We start from the raw sequence: 23,120 nt of genomic DNA, 5'->3' as shown, positions 1-23,120 counted from the left end.
TGAATTCAATATATATTCTTTTCCCTTCTTACGTTCTTATGTCTTTTTTATGCCTTTTATGTTTTTATCTTTTTGTGGTCGACAATGGCGTTTCCCTTTGCTCCTACGTATTCCTCAATTGTGATGAGAAAATCATACCTACGTAGTTCTTTTGTGAACAAAGCGTTTTGGTTGCTATTTGAACCCCCATTTTTACTAAATACACTCCCCTGCCTTTTTTTGGTGATTCTTTTTCTGTAAAGTTACGAAAACTTACGAATTTCGTAACGATACTTGTTTTCTTTCCGTAATGTTGCAGAACTTTACGGATTACGTAATCATCCCTTTTTTGCCTTCCGGAACGTTACGGAACTTTACGGATTGCGCACTAACACTTCCTTTTAATTTCTGGCATGTCACGGAACTTCACGGATTGTGCTACGACGCTTTTCTTTTGGCTTCCGGCATGTCTCGGAACTTCACAAACTGCCTAACGATGGGTGCCAAATACCTCGAAGTGGTCGAGCGAGGGTCGCATCCCAACAACGGATGGTCCCCAGACGAAATTAGGTTATGACACTAAGGGAGGAAAAACAGAAGCAACCAAATAATTCACAATATTAGCAAACCAGGGAGTAGGGAAGGAATCAGAAATACTATACAGAATGTACAAATGGTCATCCAGAAAATCATCCTGAATGGGTGAGTCCTCAGACCACGCTCAATCCTACTCAGATGGTCAGCCACGAGGTTCTGTGCACCACTCCGATCACGAATCTCCAAATCAAACTCTTGGAGCCAAAGCATCCACCTGATCAATCTAGGCTTTGATTCAGCCTTCATCAATAGGTACTTTAGAGCTGCATGGTCAATATAAAAATAACATGAGTGTCATACCCTAATTTCATCCGGGAGTACTTGCGGTCGGTCTTTGAACCTCGTTTGCTCCCTTCGGAACCCTCGAAACATGCATCGCTGCATAATCCGTAAAGTTTCACAACATTCTGGAAGGAAAACGAGCATTGTTGCGTAATCCGTAAGGTTTCGCAACATTCTGGGAAGAAAATAGGTGTTGTTACGTAATCCATAAAGTTTCGCAATGTTTCGGAAAGCAATCAATAAAAAAACACAAAATGGGGTGTATTTAGTAAAATAGGGGTGCAAATAGCAATTATCAAATCTGGGCCCTTCTAGAGGATTCTGGGCACTTCCTTACTTAAGGTGGAAGCCACCTAGCTTGCCTAGGCGAGCTGGGCGGCAAGCACCTCCCCCGTTTTGTTAAAAAAAGGCTTCCAGGACTTCCGTAATGCTTCCGTAAAATTTCTGAAAACCTTGGGTAAGCATATTTCACTTGATATTGGTGAAAGGGAAGAGGAAAAAGAAGAAAATCAAGTCCTATATGCTTCCGTAAGTCTTCCGTAACTTTTCCGTAAATTACGAAAAAGGAGGGTGAACTTATCAAGATGGGGGTGTAAATAGGGATTTTCAAATTTTTGAATCTAGGCCCTTCTAGAAAATTTTTGAAGGTGGCTTACTTAAGGAGGAAGCAACCCAGCTCGCCTAGGCGAGCTGGGCGGCAACCTCCTCCCCCATTTTCCTATAAATAGGCGAAGGGAGGTTGTTCTAAAGGGTCCCTAACCCCCTTGGCTATGCATTTCAACTGTTTTGGGTGAAAAAAATTGTTTCTATGAAGAAAATCCAAGTCAAGGTGCTTCCGTAACGCTTCCGAGACGTTTCCGTGAGCAAATCCGTGAAGGTTTTCCGTCGTTCTTCATCGTTCTTCGTTCTTCAACCGGTAAGTTTTTGAATCCGAGACTTTCAATTCATTTCTTGTTTTGTTTGCTTTCATCTTCATCTCGTTCACTTTCAGTTTTCTTTGCTTCCGTTTTTAATGAGCTTTAACCGATCGTTTAAGTCATTATCTCGCCTAATGAATGATAAAATGAATTTCAACTGATCATTTGCGTTGTAATCTCGTTTAATCACTGTTAAAGGAAAATCTAACCGATCGTTCACGTTGTAACCTCGGTTAAACCAAAAAACGCAAAATAATAATAAAATAATCAAAATATCTTAAAAAAATAAAAAAAAAATAATCAAAAAAATCAATCAGACATTTTTTTAAGGTCCAATGCCTTCAACGGTCCTCTTTGCTTTTATCGATTAACATGGACCGTTCAAAAGCATAAAATCAACATGTAACTTTACCACTTTTGCAAGAACTACGTAAGTCTGAATTCCTCATCGCAATTGAGGATACGTAGGAGCAAAAGTCCCGCTTTTGTCGACCACCCCAAGAGATCGTTAATGGTCCAACGCCTTAACGTTTCTCTTCTTTCAAAACCAAGAGATTGTTAATGGTCCAACGCCTTAAACGTTTCTCTCCTTTCAAAAGAATCAAAAGATCGTTTAATGGTCCAATTCCTTAAACGACTTTTGTGTGGTTAAAATCAATCTTGCGGAAAAAGATCAAAACAACTTAACCAACATTTAGTTCTAAAAGAACTACGTAGGTCTGATTTCCTCAGCAATTGAGGATACATAGGAGCGAGGGAAACACCCTTGTCGACCACAAAAAGATAAAAAATACAAAAAACATAAAAAGCATAAAAACACAAAAAGACATAAAAAAGGGAAAATAAAACATTTTGAAGTCATATTTGCACACTTGATTAAAGGTTGTCATCCCTTGTGACAGACGCGTGGGGTGCTAATACCTTCCCCGTATGTAAAAACAACTCCCGAACCTTTCACACTTAAAGTTCATAGATCACACCTTTTCCGATTTTTCCGACGTTTTCCTCAAATAAACGTTGGTGGCGACTCCCTTGGAAGACGCACCTGTGAGCCTTCGCGTCGCCCTCCCACCAAAGGGTAGGTTGCGACAGTTGGCGACTCCACTGGAGACCGTTTTTAGAGAGTTAGGTCTTCTAATCTCGTGCAATATCATGACTTCCTCTTTTGTCGGTTTCCTTTTATTTCTCTTACGTTCTTGTATATAACTTTTTGATGCTTTTAGTGTGTTTTGGAAATGTATGCATGAGATAGATATTTATTCATTTGATGCACACAAACACCAACACTATTTGTACACACGGTGAGTTGAAAAGGGGTCCTATACCCGGGTCCATGGGAACATAAGGAGTGGAGGTGAATCTGTGGTCATGTTGGGTCTCCGACTTGCTTGATAACAGTGAACCCTCATCTAGAGTTTTTCTCTTTGATAACATGTTGTTGCTGGTAGTCTCTACTGCCGCAATATGTTTTTTCGAAGGGGATGATACCTCTAGAAACCATCAAGAGAGATATGACCACCTTGGGAATTATCACTAAAAGCCTTTTAGTTCCTCCCATTTAGGTCCCTAAAATAGGGGCACGAAATGAACACACTGCGTGCCTTTTAAACAATGCCATGCATATAACCTAAATGTCATGTATGCCTTTGTTGTATGTTTATTTAAGGATATTGCCATGTTGTGTACATCCCCCTGTTGCGCTTTTGCGCATCTGCATCATGTCGTCATGCATGCATTGTATGTTGGTCTTGTCTTTTGTCACGGGAAGCCGGAAGGTCCATATCACCTTCTTAACTGCACACATGGGGCACTGCGCCCCCGAATGCACAAGTAAGAGGAGATAATTTTCTGAGCTCTCGTGTCTGTAAATGCATTCATATCATGCATCGCATAAGCATCTCTTCATGGCATCATAATGAACATATCATTCCTGCATTTTTCCGTTATCATATTCCAGCATCACATTTTGCATGAGTCATTGCATCATCATGCATATGCATTCAACATACTTTTTGTTGTACAAACTGCATACCTTTTGTTTTCATGTTTGCCCATGCATGATCCTTGCGTTTTCCTCTGCAAAACAAAAACAAAAAAAGGAAGCGTGAAAATTCACACTACATTCTTAGTTGCATGTGTTAGGTACCATGAGCCAACCATGTTGGGATCATAAACCCATTTCTAAAAAAACAACAAAACAAAATGATTGAGCATGGTACCTAATGTGTGGTTAACTAGGAAATGATGTTTCTTCAGGCATCTCAATCTCATAATTACATTTTCCATGCATAGCATACGTATTCCCGAGTCTTTCATCTCTATGAAATGTTGTCAAAGTATTGGCAATCAAAATTTCCTTTCCTTGGGTTATGGGGTTGAACCAAGCTCATGCTTTTACGAAAAGGTTCATCAAGTCAAGTTGAAGCATGGAAGTAACCATCTTGCAAAAATTGGGGCAAAAGATGGATCGAGTTACATCGCTGCTTCGTCTACTGCCAAACACATTTAGGATTGTTGATGTCCTTGTTACTTCCAGTTTCACCTTGACAAAGATGTCATGGACCATGTTGAAAATCTAAATTGATTCAACCCTGTGTCCAGTCTAAAATCACAGTACTTCAACAATGCATCATTCACATACATCCATGCTTTTCATTGGTTGCATTGTTCATTGCATTCTTTCCTTGAAAACCAAATTGTAAACATTGTAATCAAACCGAAAAAATGCGCTTTACAATGCCCTTACCAAACGCGTGCTAGAGCTAGAGTAATGGGTGAAGTATAGGAGGTACAAGAACAGATCAAGGTTGACATGGAGGCCATGAAAGAGAAAATGGCCACAATGATGGAGGCCAATATGAGCATGAAGGAGATAATGGAGGTCAATGCGGCTGCATTGCTGAGGTGGACTTGACTCACCCATATGGCCTCAATCAAATAAGTCATCCAACCTCGGATGTGAGAGGCAAAGAGTTGGCAAGTATGGGCGGCCCCTATTGTGTGCAAATTCAAAACAAGCACGCCTTCCCGCCATATGGCTTGCCTCCCAACTATACACCACCCAATGTGGCATACACTCCCAATGAGGATGTCAATAACTCTGCTCTCATACTCATTGAGAGCCGACAACCTCATCATGTACATGTCTCTCAACCCATGGGGGAGACACATGAAATTCCCCACCATAATCTAGTCGAGTTCGAGCTTTGTCTTGGATATGCCACTAAAGGGCAAGCAGTTGGTGATATACCCCTGCAAAACACTTTGGAGGGCTCTCAATATCACCCACAACCACACCTCTTGCATTCCACAGCGGGTAAAATCCCTCTTATTATGAAAGAAATGGGAGAAGTTGGATCATCTAGAGGAAAAGCTCAGGGTCATTGAAGGAGGCAGAGATTATGCCTTTACTGACATAGAAGAGTTGTTCCTAGTACCCAAACATGGTCATTCCCCAGTTCAAGGTGCCGGACTTTGACAAGTACAAGGGGACTACTTGCCCCAAGAACCATCTAAAGATGTATTGTCGGAAGATGGGGGCATACGTAAAAGATGAGAAACTGCTGATACATTTCATCCAAGAAAGTCTTACTAGGGCAGCTGTCACTTGGTATACTAACTTGGAACCTTCCCAAGTCCATTCCTGGAAGGACCTAATAGTTGCCTTCGTTAGACAATATCGGTACAATTCTAATATGGCTCCGGATAGGATGCAACTATAAAGCGTATGAAAGAGGGGCACGAATCTTTCAGAGAATACGCCCAAAGGTGGAGAGATCTAGTAGCCCAAGTGGCACCCCCAACGATGGAAAGGGAGATGATAATCGTGATGGTAGACACATTATTAGTATTCTACTATGAAAAGAAGGTGGGCTACACACCTTCAAGCTTTGCTGATTTAGTTTTCACTGATGAAAGGATCGAAGTGGGTCTAAAAAGAGGCAAATTTAATCATCCTGCTTGGACGAATGAGAAAACTAGGGCAAATGAAGAGGGTGAGAATGAAAGAGAAACCTATGCTGCGACTGTCATTCCTACATGGCTAAACTTCCCACCAGCCTAACAATGTCATTACTCAGCCAATAGCAGCTCTTCTCATTACCCACCACCCAGTCATCCACAAAGGTCATCCCTAAATCAACCACAAAGCCTGTCTACCGCACTTCCAATGATGAACACCACCTTTAGCACAAACCCAAAACACCAACCAAGAAATGAACTTTGCAGCGAAAAAGCCTGTAGAATTCACCCTAATTCTGGTGTCCTATGTTGACTTGCTCCCATATCTACTTGATAATTCAATGGTAGCCATAACCCCAGCCAAGGTTCATCAACCTCCATTTCTCCGAGGATACGACTCAAACGCAACGTGTGCTTATCATGGAGGAGCCCCGGGGCATTCCATTGAGCATTGTAGGGCCCTGAAGCATAAGGTGCAAGGTCTAATTGATGCGGGCTGGCTGAAATTTGAGAATCGCTTGTTGAATCCTAACATTGACAAGCGACACCACACATGGGGAAATTTTGAAAGCTATTGTTAGATGTCTCTAATGACTTATCAGGATTTTCAAGTTCATGCCATTATTGTAAGCCACAGTTACAATGCTAAATAAAATGGATAAATTTGACATCTTTGTCCCTCATCCTCTCGTAATTACATCTTTGCTTCCACTAGAATGTGGGTGCAAGCCATTGGTTTGTTTGCTCAAGCGACCTGCGCTCCTGAGTTTGAACTTCCAAGACCGTTCAATCAGAAATTACTCGTGCTACACATTTGGTGAGGGTGCCGTAAAACGACGAGTAAAGCAAAAAAAAAGTTCAGAAAAGAAAAGGAAAAAACCATTTGATTGACTGTGCTTTCAAGTAAAATATAGACGTTTATGTGACCTCATTTTATCATTCCGAAAAGTTTGTCTTTTTTAGAGAGAAGTGAGTTATCAAGAATAGGAGTCATTTGACTTAATCTGTCAACTGAAAAAATCCTTCAACTATTTCTCGTCCTTGAAAATTTCTTTTTGCGAGAATCAACCGCTTCTTTCATTCTTCCTTGCTACAAGGTTGTGAAAACAAAACAATGATGGATACCTTAGAGCCCTACACTAGGGCAATGAAAGGCACCATGCATAAACCTCAAGCGAACCTAGGGGTAGATTAGAAGTTCTCACCCAATAGGTTCCCTGCTACAAGGTCATGACGAAAGACAACGATTGGTACCTCAAAGCTTTACACTGGGACAATGAGGGGCACTGTACATGAGCCTCAAGCGAACCTAAGGGCAGATCAAAAGTTTTCACTCGTCGATGTTTTTTACACAAAAGGGGGGACAAACTTGGGGATTACAATGAATTGATTAAACGTCAAATAGCTCCATTGTCGTCACTCCAAAATTATCAAGTGAGTAAATCAAACAGGACATATACTCTGAGGGAGTTCCTAGAGAGATTTGCGAAAGATAGGATAAGGTTGCATGAATTATCACCTTTTTCAAAAGGACAGTCAATTTGTGTTTTTTCAAAAATCAAATCAAAATCACAAAATAAGGAAAGAATGTCATGAACATTGTACAACTTTCCATGACATTGCATTGTTGCATACGAAGTCTGCATTTACCGCATTTCAAGACAAAGGTTGCATGCATCTGCATCCCTAAAAATCATGTTAATTGCATAGATTTCTTACCTCTCATGTCCAATCTTTTGAATGTGGGATGATCGGCCCTCTCGATGAGTCAATCTCTTATAAGGGTGGACCCTTGGGTACTAGTACCTATCGCCTTCAGAGGACTACACGTCCTCGCCTTCAGAGGGTTGCATGTCCTTGCCTTCAGAGGAATACACGTCCTTACCTTCAAAGGGTTACAGGTCCTCGCCTTCAGAGGACTATACGTCCTCCCCTTCAGAGGACTACACGTCCTCGCCTTCAGAGAACTACACGTCCAAGACTTCAGAGGACTACTCGTCCACGCCTTCAGAGGGCTACACGCCTTCTCCTTCAGAGGACCACATGTCCACACCATCAGAGGACTACACACCCTTGCCATCAGAGGGCTACACGCCATCACCTTCAGAGGACTACACGTCCTCGCCTTGAGAGGGTAGCACGCCCTCGCCTTCAGAAGGATACTCGCCCTCGCCTTCAAAGGACTGCACACCCTCGCCTTCAGAGGGCTACATGCCCTCGCCTTCAGAGGACTGCATGTCCTCGCCTTCAGAGGGCTGCACGCCCTCGCCTTCAGAGGGCTACACGTCCTCCCCTTCGTAGGGCTACGCGCCCTCACATTCAGAGGGCTACACGTACTCGCCTACAGAGGGCTACACGCTCTCACCTTCAGAGGACTACACGTCCTCGCCATCAAAGGGCTGCACGCCCTCGCCTTCAGAGGACTGCACGCCCTTGCCTTTTGAGGACTACACGTCCTCGCCTTTAGAGGGCTATACGTCCTCCCCTTCAGAGGACTACACGTCCTTGCCTTTAGAGGACTACACGTCCTCACCTTGAGAGGAATACTCATCCTCGGGTTCAAAGGTCTACACACCCTTGCCTTCAGAGGACCACACATCCTCACCTTCAGAGTACTACACGCCCTCGCCTTGAGAGGTCTGCACGGCTTCGCCTTCAGAGGAATGCACACCCAAGCCTTCAAATGGCTACGCGCCCTCTCCTTCAAAGGAATACATGTCCTCGCCTTCAGAGGACTACACATCCTCGCTTACAGAGGGCTAAACGCCTTCACCTTCAGAGGACTACACGTCCTCGCCATCAAAGGGCTGCACGCCCTCGCCTTCAGAGGACTGCACGCCCTCGCCTTTTGAGGACTACACATCCTCGCCTTTAGAGGGCTATACGTCCTCCCCTTCATAGGACAACACGTCCTTGCCTTCAGAGGACTACACGTCCTCACCTTCAGAGGAATACACGTCCTCGCCTTCAGAGGACTACACGTCCTCACCGTCAGAGGGCTACACGCCCTCGCCTTTAGAGGACTACACATCCTCACCTGCGGAGGACTACATGTCCTCGCCTTCAAAGGACTACACATCCTCGCCTTCAGAGGACTACACGTCCTCGCCCTCAGAGGGCTACATGCCCTCGTCTTGCCTTTAGAGGACTACACGCCCTCCCCATCAGAGGACTACACGTCCTCGCCTTCAGAGGACTACACGTCCTCACCTTCAGAGGGCTACACGCCCTCGCCTTCAGAGGACTACACATCCTCACCTTCAGAGGATTACACGTCCTCGCCTTCAGAGGGCTACACGTCCTCCCCTTCGTAGGGCTACACGCCATCACCTTCAGAGGGCTACACGTCCTCGCCTACAGAGGGCTACACGCCCTCGCCTTCAGATGACTACACACCCTCGCCATCAAGGGGTTGTACGCCCTCTCCTTCAGAGGACTGCATGCCCTTGCCTTTTGAGGACTACACGTCCTCGCTTTCAGAGGTCTATACGTCCTCCCCTTTAGAGGACTACATGTCCTTGCCTTCAGAGGACTACACGTCCTCACCTTTAGAGGAATACTCGTACTCGCGTTCAGAGGGCTACACGTCCTCCCCTTCGTAGGGCTACACGTCATCACCTTCAGAGGGCTACACGTCCTCGCCTACAGAGGGCTACACGCCCTCACCTTCAGAGGACTACACGTCCTCGCCATCAAAGGGCTATACGCCCTCGCCTTCAGAGGACTGCATGCCCTCGCCTTTTGAGGACTACACGTCCTCGCTTTCAGAGGGCTATACGTCCTCCCCTTCAAAGGACTACACGTCCTTGCCTTCAGAGGACTACACGTCCTCACCTTTAGAGGAATACTCGTACTCGCGTTCAGAGGGCTACACGCCCTCGCCTTTAGAGGACCACACATCCTCACCTTCTGAGGACTACACGCCCTCGGCTTCAGAGTGCTACACGCCATCACCTTCAGAGGACTATGCGTCCTCACCTTCAGAGGGCTACACGCCCTCGCCTTTAGAGGGCTATACGTCCTCGCCTTCGGAGGGCTGCACGCCCTCGCCTTTAGAGAGCTACACGCCATCCCCTTCAGAGGGCTACACATCCTCACCTTCAGAGGACTACACGTCCTCGCCTTTAGAGGGCTACATGTCCTCCCCTTCGTAGGGCTACACGCCCTCACCTTCAGAGGGCTACACGCCCTCGCCTTTAGAGGGCTACACGCCCTCGCCTTCAGAGGACTACATGTCTTCGCCTTCAGAGGACTACACATCCCCACCTTTAGAGGACTACACGTCCTCGCCTTCAGAGGGCTACACGCCCTCGCCTTTAGAGGGCTATACGTCCTCACCTTCAGAGGGCTGCACGCCCTCGCCTTCAGAGTACTGCACGTCCTCGCCTTTAGAGGATTACACATCCTCAGCTTCAGAGAGCTACATGCCCTCGCTTTTAGAGGACTACATGTCCTCCCCTTTGTAGGGCTACACGCCCTCAGCTTCAGGGGACTACTCATCCTCGCCTTCAGATGGCTACACACCCTCACCTTCAGAGGACTACACATCCTTCACTTCAGAGGACTACACGTCTTTCCCTTCAGAGGACTACACGTCCTCGCCTTCAGAGGGCTACACGTCCTCACCTTCAGAGGACTACACATCCTCCCCTTCAGGGGGCTACTCGCCCTCGCCTTCAAAGGTCTACACGTCCTCCTCTTCAGAGGGCTACATGCCCTCCCCTTCAGAGGACTACACATCCTCGCCTTTAAAGGGCTACACGCCCTCACCTTTAGAGGACTACACGTCCTCCCCTTCAGAGGACTACACGTTCTCGCTTTTAGAGGGCTACACGCCCTCGCCTTCAAAGGATTACACATCCTCGCCTTCTAAGGACTGCACGCCCTCGCCTTCGTAGGGCTGCACGCCCTCGCCTTCGTAGGATTCGACTTCTGTGCCTTCAGAGAAGTCAAGGTCCTTCACCCTTAGCGCTTAATTGAGGCCTGCGCTCCCAGGTGTGGGGCTTGTAGTTTGCTTTTATCAGTTCCTGGGCCACCCCCTGATATTGGAGCGCAACTAACTATGTGAGAACAACCAAAGAGGGAGGCTATCACACAACTACTATGCATACCTGAGCAAGATTTCACTCGTGCCGCTGCAAAGAGACGAGTGCGGATCATGTGCACCAACATGACCACTCTTACACAGATATGGATGACGTTGCTACTTAGCAACATTCTACCCAACTACCACAATACCGATCTCCCCCTGCGGAAGTATCAGTTGGTCTGTGCCGTTATGACATAGGTAAGTATGCACGTGGCTCAATTGATTTCTGATGCCATCCACTATTTGCAGGGATCGCTCCCACAAGACACCCAGTGGACCCGGAGAAGTCCAACAGGGCCTTAGGGTTTCCAGCTCTGGTGTGAGCCTCTGTCAGTCCTACAGGGTGACCGTCCCCCCAGCAAGGTCATGTCATCGTGACATAGGTAAGTATGCACTTCTCTCAACTGATTTTTTATGTCATCTATTATTTGCAGGGATCACGCCCACAAGACACCTAATGGACCCAGAGAAGTCCAATGGGGTCTTGGGGTTTCCAGCTCTGATTACAAGCCTCAGTCAGTTCTACGGAGTGCCCGTCACCCCAGCAAGGTCATCAGGCCCCCTACTAACCGAGCTTTCATCAAGAAGTACTGCGCCCTCAGGCAGGCGTAGGGCGAGACACCACAGCAGCCTGGGGATGGCCGACATCGGGCAATAGACACACTGCCGCCACCTCCGGAGCCCCTCAGCTCATCTACAAAGGCTGGAGCGTTGCCTACGACCCATGGCCGACCAGCAGGCGACCAAGTCCAAAGCCAAAGGTAAGCAAAGTACTAGGTCCGTAACCGACAAGTCATCATGCGTCCAGCTCAAGACATTAAAGAAGCGCTACTAGGAGGCAACCTAGTACCTTTTAAATTTCTGCTTGTAATTTGATCACCTTTGTTTCTCAAGTCATAGTAGGACACACCTAGTTGCTCATGATCCTAGGAATTTAAATAAAACAAGCACAAGCTCGGAAGGTAGTCATACCTCACAAAATATATGTATGTGTGTTTAGGTAGTGAAAACACCGTAGATATGCATGTATGTAATTTAGGTAGCAAAAAAATACCTCACAATATATATATATATATATATATATATATATATATATATATATATATATATATATATATATATATGTATGTATGTTTAGGTAGCAAGATACCTTGGATACGCATGTATATAACAAAAATATACATATGTTTAGGTAGCAAAATACCTAATGAAAAAAAAAAAACAAAAAAACAAAAAAGGTAAAATAAAAATAAAATTGATTAGCTAAAAAGCCAACATGCTTTTGAAAGGAAATGAACTTGTCATTCAGAACACAAGGTTTTTGAAGAAAAATGTGTATGCACCTCAAGGGTGAATGCTGTGAAAATTTTCTCGAACGCCCAAAATGGACTTAGATGAATGCATGAATTGATGAAAGAACATGTTTTGGCAACACTAGGTTGACTTAAATAGGAAAAATGAATCCTGAGCCATAGTGTCACATGACCATAAAAACTTGATGCTTCAGTGTCCAAATCATCATTGTTGTATATGTGTCATGGAAATAATATGAGACATTCCTTTATCCGTGAACCGCTGGCCAAACCAACGCCCTAGCACGTATCATGTCCAGCCGTTCTACAAGCCTTGAGCCAAAATCCCAACTCACCATAAACCTTGACCCAGGGTGAGAATGTCCATCCTTGCCCCCAGAAGAAAACAAAAAAAAAAGAAAAAGAAAGTTCCCGAACAAAGATCAGAAGAAAGCAAAAGAATAAAATTCTCAATCAAAGATTAGGAGAAAGCAAAAAAGAAAGAAAATTCCCGATCAAAGATCGGAAGAAAAGAAAAGAAATATACAGAAAGGTCTTTGGACCAGATAATATCTTAACAATACAGAATTGTCACAAGTAAACAAGAAAAGAAAGGAAACCACAACTTGAAGTGGTCCTTTCCCTTTGATCGCCAACCAAAATCCTGTGCGCTAGCGACTTTCTCGCCCCGCACTAAACAAAAACAGAAAAGGAAAAGGCCAAAACACTCAAAGCCAAAATTCCCACCAAAAACACCATTCCCGTAAAAGTCTTATTGATCCATGATCACGCATGTAATCTTTGATTTGATAGGAAATGATTTGCAAAATCAAGTCATGACATATCTATGGTTCGAAATTAGGATGAAACACTTGCATGTGTGAGGTTTATACACTCTGAGTGATTTTCTTCTATTTTCAGTTGGACCCGGTGTTTCCTCTAATTGGTCGTTTAGAAACAAAATGCTAACATCCAAAATCTCATTTATGGTTATGAGAAAATTTCATCAGCATACTCTCCTTCCCCAATAGACACAATGTTTTTTCTCCAAAAATTATATGTTGCTCTGATCGGTTGGAGGTTTTGTTTCTTTACTAAAGCATGTTCGCATTATAGTGAAAGAACACCAAGACTATTTTAGTCTCACTTTTGCAAGAACTATATAGGTCTGAGTTCCTCATCACAAATTGAGGATACGTAGGAGCAAAAACCCCGCTTTTGTCGACCACCCCACCTTTTGCTATCATGACCCAAGAGTCCGGTAGCATGCGAAGACACCTTACGGTATCCGCACCTCGTCATTCGGAGACCCTAAGTTCGATTGACAAGCAGAGGCCCATGTGGTCATATACACCCTTTCCAGAGATGTCAACATCTTCCGGTAGAGACTATTTTAGTCTCACACATCAAAAAATCAAGAACTACGTAGGTCTGAGTTCCTCATCACAAATTGAGGATACGTAGGAGCAAAAGCTCTGCTTTTGTCGACCACCCCACCTTTTGTCATCCAGAGACGGCGAGTCCGATGACATGCGGAGATACCCAAGTGGTTATCTGTATAAACGATTTCTGTTAATCCTGACCCGGGAAGTCAGGTGGCAGGCGGGGGTACCGTATGGTTATCCGCACCTTTAGTCAACTAGGGGCAAACGACCCGTTGATGCACAGAGACTAACGTCGTCTTCTGCACCTTTGTCAACCAGGGGAGAAGCGAGCCCGTTGACACGCAGAGACTAACATCGTCTTCTGCACCTTTTGTCATACAGAGACGGGGAGTCCGATGACATGCGGAGATACCCAAATGGTTATCCGTACAAACGATTTATGTTAATCCTGACCCGGGAAGTCAGGTGGCAGGCGGGGGTACCGTATGGTTATCCGCACCTTTCGTCAACCAGGGGTAAACGAGCCCGTTGATGCTCAGAGACTAACGTTGTCTTCTACACCTTTGTCAATCAGGGGGGAAGCGAACCCGTTGACACGTAGAGACTAACATCGTCTTCTGCACCTTTTGTCATCCAGAGACGGCGAGTTCGGTGACATGCGGAGATACCCAAGCGGTTATCCGTACAAACGATTTCTGTTAACCCTGACCCGGGAAGTCAGGTGGCAGGCGGGGGTACTGTATGGTTATCTGCACCTTTCGTCAACCAGGGGCAAACGAGCCCGTTGACGCGCAGAGACTAACGTCATCTTCTGCACCTTTCGTCAACTAAGGGAGAAGCGAGCCCGTTGACGCGCAGAGACTAACGTCATCTTCTGCATCTTTTGTCATCCAGAGACGGCGAGTCTGATGACTTACGGAGATACCCAAGCGGTTATCCGTACAAATGATTTCTGTTAACCCTGACCCGGGAAGTCAGGTGGCAGGCGGGGGTACCGTATGGTTATCTGCACCTTTCGCCAACCAGGGGCAAACGAGCCTGTTGACGCGCAAAGACTAACGTCGTCTTCTGCACCTTTCGTCAACCACGGGGGAAGCATGCCCCTTGACGCATTAAGACTAACGTCATCTTCTACACCTTTTGTCATCCAGAGATGGCGAGTCCAATGACATGCAGAGATACCCAAGCGGTTATCCGTACAAACGATTTCTGTTAACCCTAACCCGGGAAGTCAGGTGGCAGGCGGGAGTACCGTATGGTTATCCGCACATTTCGTCAACCAGGGGCAAACGAGACCGTTGACGCGCAGAAACTAACATCGTCTTCTGCACCTTTTGTCAACCAGGAGGGAAACGAGCCCGTTGACACGCAGAGACTAACATCGTCTTCTGCACCTTTTGTCATCCAGAGACGGTGAGTCCGGTGACATGCAGAGATACCCAAGCGGTTATCCATACAAACGATTTTTGTTAACCCTGACCCGGGAAGTCAGGTGGTAGGCAGGGTACCGTATGGTTATCCGCACCTTTCATCAACCAGGGGCAAATGAGCCTATTGGCGCGTAGAGACTAATATCGTCTTCTGTACCTTTTGTCATCCAGAGACAGCAAGTCCGGTGACATGCGGGGGTACCTTATGGTTATCCGCACCTTTCGTCAACCAGGGGCAAACGAGCTCGTTGACCCACAGAGACTAACGTCGTCTTCTGCACCTTTTGTCATCCAGAGACAGCTAGTCTGATGACATGCGGGAGTACCTTATGGTTATCCGCACCTTTTGTCAACCAGAGGCAAACAAGCTCGTTGACGCGCAGAGACTAACGTCATCTTCTACACCTTTTGTCATCCAGAGACAGCGAGTCCGATGACATGCGGGGGATACCTTATGGTTATCTGCACCTTTCGTCAACCCAGGCGAACGAGGTCGACGGTATCAAGATGATGTTGGTCGTCCGATTCTGATTATTTTGAAATTTTTGTAGGTTTTTACTTTCGTCATCCGAAGACATTCAAGCCCGATGACGCACGACATTCTTCTCTGCTAGGCGGGGACGATCGAGTTTGATAACATGTGGAAATGTCGTGGTTATCCCGTTTTATAGCTTTCGAGGCACTTAAGTTTTGTTGACGCCCTTGATGCCTTTTTCTTTCTGAATGACAAGTTCCGATGGTTGCGATATTCATCGGCCAAATGATGTTCTTCTCAAATGAAATTAGTGTCTTGTCTTTACTTCCCTTTTATCACCCATAAAAGATAAGTAAAGAGGGGCAACTGTCATACCCTCGAAACAAGCGTCGTTGCGTAATCCGTAAAGTTTCGCAACATTCCAGAAGAAAAACGAGCATTGTTGCGTAATCCGTAAGGTTTAACAACATTCTGGGAAGAAAATAGGTGTTGTTACATAATTTGTAAAGTTCCGCAACGTTTCGGAAAGAAATCAACTAAAAAAACCCAAAAGGGGGTGTATTTAGTAAAATGGGGGTGCAAATAGCAATTATCAAATCTTGGCCCTTCTAGAGGATTCTAGGCATTTCCTTGCTTAAGGTTGAAGAAACTGAGCTCGCCTGGAAGAGCTGGGCGGCAACCACCTCCCCCGTTTTGTTAAAAAAAGGCTTCCAGGGCTTCCGGGACTTCTGTAATGCTTCCGTAAAATTTCTGAAAACCTTGAGTAAGCATATTTCGCTTGATATTGGTGCAAGGGAAGAGGAAAAAGAAGAAAATCAAGTCTTATACGCTTCCGTAAAGCTTCCATAACTTCTCCGTAAATTACGAAAAAGGGGGGTGAACTTATCAAGATGGGGGTGCAAATAGCAATTTTCAAATTTTCGAATCTAGGACCTTCCAGATCATTTTTGAAGGTGGATTACTTAAGGAGAAAGCAACCCAGCTCACTTGGGCGAGCTGGGCGGCACCCTCCTCCCCTCTTTTCCTATAAAAAGGCGATGGGAGGCTTTTCCAAAGGGTCCCTAACCCCCTTTGGGTATGCATTTCAGCTGTTTTTTGTGAAAAAATTGTTTCTATGAAGAAAATCCAAGCCGAGGTGCTTTCGTAACGCTTCTGAGACGTTTCTGTGAGCAAATCCGTGAAGGTTTTCCGTCGTTCTTCATCCTTCTTCGTTCTTCAACCGGTAAGTTTTCGAATCCAAGACTTTCAATTCATTTCTTGTTTGGTTTGCTTTCATCTTCATCTCGTTCACTTTTGGTTTTCTTTTCTTCCGTTTTTAATGAGCTTTAACCGATCGTTTAAGCCGTTATCTCGCCTAATGAATGATAAAATGAATTTCAACTGATCATTTGCGTTGTAATCTCGTTTAATCATTGTTAAAGCAAAATCTAATCGATCGTTCATGTTGTAATCTCGGTTAAACCAAAAAAAGTAAAATAATAATAAAATAATAAAAATGTCTTTAAAAAATAATAATAAAATACTCAAAATATTTTTGAATAAAATAATCAAAAAATCAATCGGACATTTTTCTTTGAAAGTTTCCTTGAATGAATTGACTAATAACCAAAGTGAAACTAAAGCTAAAATCAACTCACAAATCCAGCTTTGTCCGCAAAAATCACTAAAAACCGTTTTAAGGTCCAACACCTTAAACGGTCCTCTTTGCTTTTATTGGTTAACATGGACCGTTCAAAAGCATAAAATCAACATGTAACTTTACCGCTTTTGCAAAAACTACGTAGGTCTGACTTTCTCATCGCAATTGAGGATATGTAGGAGCAAAAGCCCCGCTTTTGTCGACCACCCCAAGAGATCGTTAATGGTTCAACGCCTTAACGTTTCTCTTCTTTCAAAACCAAGATATTGTTAATGGTCCAACGCCTTAAACGTTTCTCTCCTTTCAAAAGAATCAAAAGATCGTTTAATGGTCCAATGCCTTAAACCACTTTTGTGCGGTTAAAATCGATCTTGCGGAAAAAGATCAAAACAACTTAAGAAAAGAAGGGCCACTTTTCTAAAATCAAACCCCACCTCCATTTGCAACAGATTGGATAGTGGAAGGGCCACTTTGCTAAAATCCTTGATAAAGCGCCTATAAAACCCTGCATGACCAAGAAAAGAACGAACCTCTTGCACGCAAGAGGGGTAAGGCAATTGTGAAATAACATCTATTTTTGCAGGGTCTACCTCTATGCCCCTATTCGAAATTATATGCCCTAAAACTATACCTTGTTCTACCATGAAGTGACATTTTTCAAAATTCAGCACAAGGTTAGTTTCAATGCATCTATTAAGAACTCTATCCAGACTATCCAAACATGCATCAAAAGAGGATCCATAAACAGTAAAATCATCCATAAACACCTCTATGCAAGTCTCTAAAAAATCACTGAAAATGCTAAGCATACACCGCTGGAAGATACTAGGGGCATCGCATAGGCCAAAGGGCATCCTCCTATAGGCAAAAGTGCCAAAGGGACAAGTGAATATGGTCTTTTCTTGATCCTCAGGAGCAATATGAATTTGTAAATAACCAGAAAAACCATCAAGAAAACTGTAATGAGACTTACTTGTCAAGCGCTCAAGCATTTGATCAATGAAAGGCAGGGGAAAATGATCTTTTCTGGTTACCTGATTCAGCCTCCTATAATCAATGCAGACTCGCCAGTTGTTCTACACTCTTGTGGGGATAAGCTCCTCCTTTTCATTCTTGATCACTGTGAGGCATGTCTTCCTAGGAACCACTTGGACTGGACTCACCCACTGGCTGTCAGAAATGGGGTAGATGATTCCAACTTGTAAGAGCTTGGTCACTTCCTTTTTCACCACATCTAGAATGACGGGGTTGAGTCACCGTTGTGGTTGCCTCACTAGCTTAGCTCCATCCTCTAAAAGTATCCTATGCATACATGTAGATGGGCTAATACCAGGAATGTCTGCTAAAGTCCATCCAATAGCTTTCTTGTGCTTCTTGAGAACTAGCAACAACTTCTCCTCTTGCTCAGCAGCAAGGGAGGCAGAGATGATCACTAGAAATTTTTCCTTGTCCTCCAAGTAAGCATATTTGAGGGTTGCTAGTAAGGGCTTCAACTCTGGAGTGGGTGGTGGCTGAACAGTGGGAGGAACCAAGGTAGAGGAAGAAGAAGGTTCCTCAGCCTGTACCTCGTAAAACAAGTCAGAAGTATATGTACTTCCTGCAACATGGTTAGTGCATTCTGACTCTAAAAAATTGACATCAAGAGGTACAACATCAGACTTAAATTCAAATTCACTCTCAACATAAAAGTCAAACACAGGATCAAATTCAAACTCATATTCAGATTCAATGCATAAGGAATGACAAGTATGCAAACCAGATAAAAATGGATGTTTCCTACCATGAAGAACATAATCAAAATCAAACATATAATCATCAACAACCTGATCAATTATCTCAGCACGAAAAACAGAATGATCCTCAGATGGATGTTTCATGGCATCAAGAATGTCAAAATGAACAACAATATCACCAAATTCCATAGACAATGTGCCAGCATAAACATCTATCTTGGTTCGGGTTGTTTTCATAAATGGTCTGCCTAAAATAATCGGAACTGAACCATGGGAAAATCCCTCTTCCATATTAAGAACATAAAAATCAACAGGAAAAATAAGTTCACCAACCCGAACCAGCACATCCTCTATGAAACCTACGGGGTAAGCAACACTTCTATTTGCCAAATGAATCACCACATCTATAGATTGCAAAGGTCCAAGAGATAAAGAATTGAAAATGGACAGAAGCATGACACTAACCGATGCTCCTAGATCTAGCATGGCATTCTCAAATTTATTGTTCCCAATAATGCAAGGTATAGAGAAAGTACCTGGGTCCTTACATTTTTCAAGAAAGTGAGGAACAGATTTACCTATCAATGCCGACACGTTTCTGTCCATGCTAATCCTTTCATTTCCCTTGAACTTCCTTTTGTGGGTGCACAACTCCTTTAGAAACTTGGCATATCTTGGAATCTGCTTGATGGCATCTAGCAAAGGTATGTTCATCTCTACTTTTCAGAAGGTCTCCAAGATCTCCTTTTCCGCTTCTTCCATCTTTTTGTTTGGAATTGCTCTAGGTGGGAATAGAAGAGGGATAAGAGGCTGTTATAAGTCAAAATTACTAGAAGAAGGTCCACCTGCATGAAAATTTTTGTTAGGAAGCTTTCTCTTTTGTGCAACTATCTCATCCTCTTTTCCAGGTGTAGGTGTTGCGACTAGTGGTGGCACTTGAATTTGGTTGTCAGACCTCAAGGTGATGGCACTCACATTTTTCGGATTCTGCACAGTTTGTGAAGACAATTTTTCATAATTTTGGGATTGAGCTTGGTTCAACTGAGTAGCCATCTGCCCCATCTAATTTGTCAGACTCTGAATGGAAGCTCTTGTCTCTTGCAGAAATTGCATATTCTGAATGGTCATTTGCCTCACTAACTGTTCTAAGGAAGGTTGAAGAGGAGCCTCAGTTGCTTGTTGTCTTTGTTGTGACTGCTGTTGTTGCTGTTGCTATATTGAAGGAGGAACATATGGCTTGCTTGGACCAACAGCATTCTAAAAAGGAGGGACAGGTTGTTGTTGTTGTTGTGGAGGACTTGTCCATCTCAGATTTGGATGATTCCTCCAACCTGGATTGTATATATTGCTTGAAAGGTCATAATTATTCTGCTATTGTTGGTTTTGCTACTGAGGAGGTCTATTATAAATGTTTGCAGCATAAGCTTCAGGTTGCTCATTGACTCTAGATTACTGCAAAGAAGGACATAGATCTGTACGGTGATATGCAAAAGAACATAGACCACAGACTCTTGCAACAGGTGTAGATTTCTGATTCATGGCAAGCTGAGTTACTAGGTTGACCAAGGCATCAAGTTTTCCTTCAAGCTTTTCATTTTCAGTAAATGAAGATGAATCTGTGGCCACCTCATGGACTCCTCTAAGAACAATAGCATCATTTCTTGTACTGAATTGTTGGGAGTTGGAAGCCATCTTCTCAATCAAATTCCTAGCCTCAGCAGGGGTCATATCACCAAGAGCTCCACCACTGGCAGCATCAATCATACTCCTTTCCATGTTTCTAAGTCCCTCATAGAAATATTGAAGAAGGAGTTGCTCAGAAATCTGGTGGTGAGAACAACTTGCACACAATTTCTTGAACCTTTCCCAGTACTCATACAAGCTTTCTCCACTAAGTTGCCTAATTCCTGAAATGTCTTTTCTAATGGTAGTGGTCCTAGATGCAGGGAAGAATTTCTCCAAGAACACCCTCTTAAGGTCATCCTAGCTGAAAATGGACCTGGGCGCAAGATAGTACAACCAATCTTTTGCCACTCCCTCCAGAGAATGAGGAAAAGCCTTTAGAAAGATATGATCTTCCTGGACATCAGGGGGCTTCACGGTGGAACAAACAATATGGAACTCCTTAAGATGCTTATGAGGATCTTCACCTACAAGACCATGAAACTTGGGCAGCAAATGTATTAGTCCAGTCTTGAGAACATATGGAACACCCTCATCAGGATATTGAATGCACAAGCTTTCATAAGTGAAATCAGGTGCAGCCATCTCCCTAAGAGTCCTCTCACGAGGTGGAGGTTGAGCCATGTTCTCAGTATGAAAATTAGTAGTTGAATGCTCAAAATCAGAATATTTAGAATCACCAGTAACAGAATACTCAGAATGCTCAAAATGCTCACAATGCTCAAAATGTACAGAATGATCAGGATGCACACTATGCCTAATTAATCTATGAAAGATTCTATCTATTTCAGGATCAAAGGATTGTAAATCACCTGGATTGCCCCTAGTCATGCACTATATGCAGCAAATAATGTGTTCTCAGACAAGCACCAAGGGAGGGTAAAACTACAACTATAGTCAAATGATATCCAAATGAGCTGAAATTTTGTGAGCAACACCCTAAAATCATGAAAAGATAGCACAAAAAATTTCAAACAAAAATTCAAAGTCTAACTATGAAAACTACTTAAGAAAAGTTTAGAAAAATAAGACAATAATACTTGAAAAATAAAAAAAAAAACTTAGTATACAGCTGATTTTTCGAGTTTGGGAGACCTCAACCGGCTAAAGCGGGTTGCCACCATATGGGAGATTTTTTTCTACCCTAAATGCATATATAATAATAGTCATTCTGATACCCAGAGCAAAAGTTATGATCGTTTTAAGTTTTGCTAAAAACAAGTTCCCAAAATTTTTGTCTCTCTCAAATACTGCCACACCAAGTGCTCCTGATTTTTTTCACACAAAATATGGGTCAAAATAAACTACCACACAAAAATAACAACTCTAACTATCAAAACAAAAATCGCCAATTAAATTTCAAAATCAGTCGCTAATCATTGTGCACAGCAAAACACCAACTGAATCAGTCGCTAAACAGGGGACGTGACTGAAATGCAAAACAAAACGCCACACAAAACAAAACAACTAAACACTATTATGAACCTTTGGCCCACTGCTCCTTGGCAACGGCGCCAAATTTGATCGAGGCCGTACCCGAATCAAATAAACATTAAAAATGTAGTATCTAGGAAGTGATCCTAGGTCGTCTCCCAACAAGCAATGGTCAACCAAACATTCATAACATATAGTAATAAAACAGTAACGAATTGGGGGGTTGTTTGTTTTTGTAAATTAAACAGTAAGCAAAATTGAATTAGAAAATAATAAAATTAAAACATGTTGTTTCCCCTTGATTCACAAGCAAGTCTCTTATCCTAGGTTATGAGAATTTATCCTTTATCAGTTCAACCACTTAATCCAACCCTAAATTAAATTACTAAGTGAAATTTAAAATAAGGTTGTCATTATGTGATTAAGCAACACATACACCAATTAATCATGAATGAAACTGATCATTAAGTATGAATGTAAATTAAGCGCAGAGACAATTAATCAAGCACTAAGCATGCATGGATTAATAGCAACAAATACAGAGTAATTGGTGAAGAGGAAAAACTTATCAGAATTCAATAGTAATAATAAAACCTCAAAGAAAGTTGTGCTTGATCCTCAAGAGAAAACAACGCTGGAGACTTAGCCTTCCATTAATCAGTAGAAAACAAATTTTCAGATTGAAGCAGAAAACGAAATTGCAAATTGAAGCAGAAAACGAATTTTATTGCTACGTGAATAGTATGCATGAACAGTAAAAACTAGAATTGCAAAACCTAAAATTATTCTCCTCTCCCAACGAAAAAAACTCCTAAAACTAAAACCTTGGTGCTGTTATATAGGTTCTCAGTCCCAAAGCTTACAAATTTGTTTTAAGTTCAAGCCCATAAATAAAATAAAATCTGGACAAGATAAGATAAGATTTGATAAAATAAAATCTAGATGAAATAAAATGTAGATAAGATAAGATAAGATTGGATGAAATAATATCTAGATGAGATAAAATCTGGATAAGATAAGATTTGATAAAATAAAATTGTCTGCTCTCTTCAAGCCCAAGCCTAATTCCGGATTCAAGCCCAATTGCTTATAATTCTCCTGAAATTAAATTAAAAACACAAAATTAGTCCAGTAGGCCCAAATGATAAAACAGCATAATTAATTTGACAATTAAGGCTAATCATTAATTAAAATGGTGACAAAAAGGGTTAAGAAATAGGAGAAA

General features: G+C 43.1%; 1 non-coding gene across 1 annotated transcript; it reads left to right on the top strand.

Moving 5' to 3' along the window:
* The first annotated feature begins 20,600 nt into the window (after window positions 1–20,600).
* LOC114417501 lies at window positions 20,601–20,707 on the top strand. Its single transcript, XR_003667766.1, has one exon. It is a non-coding gene; the product is annotated as a small nucleolar RNA R71 (small nucleolar RNA).
* Window positions 20,708–23,120: the final 2,413 nt, after the last annotated feature.

Source organism: Glycine soja, chromosome 6 (genome assembly GCF_004193775.1).
Source record: "Glycine soja cultivar W05 chromosome 6, ASM419377v2, whole genome shotgun sequence".
NCBI lineage: Eukaryota > Viridiplantae > Streptophyta > Magnoliopsida > Fabales > Fabaceae > Glycine > Glycine soja.
Note: the sequence above shows the minus strand (reverse complement) of the source record. Positions and strands in the feature narration are given on the sequence as shown.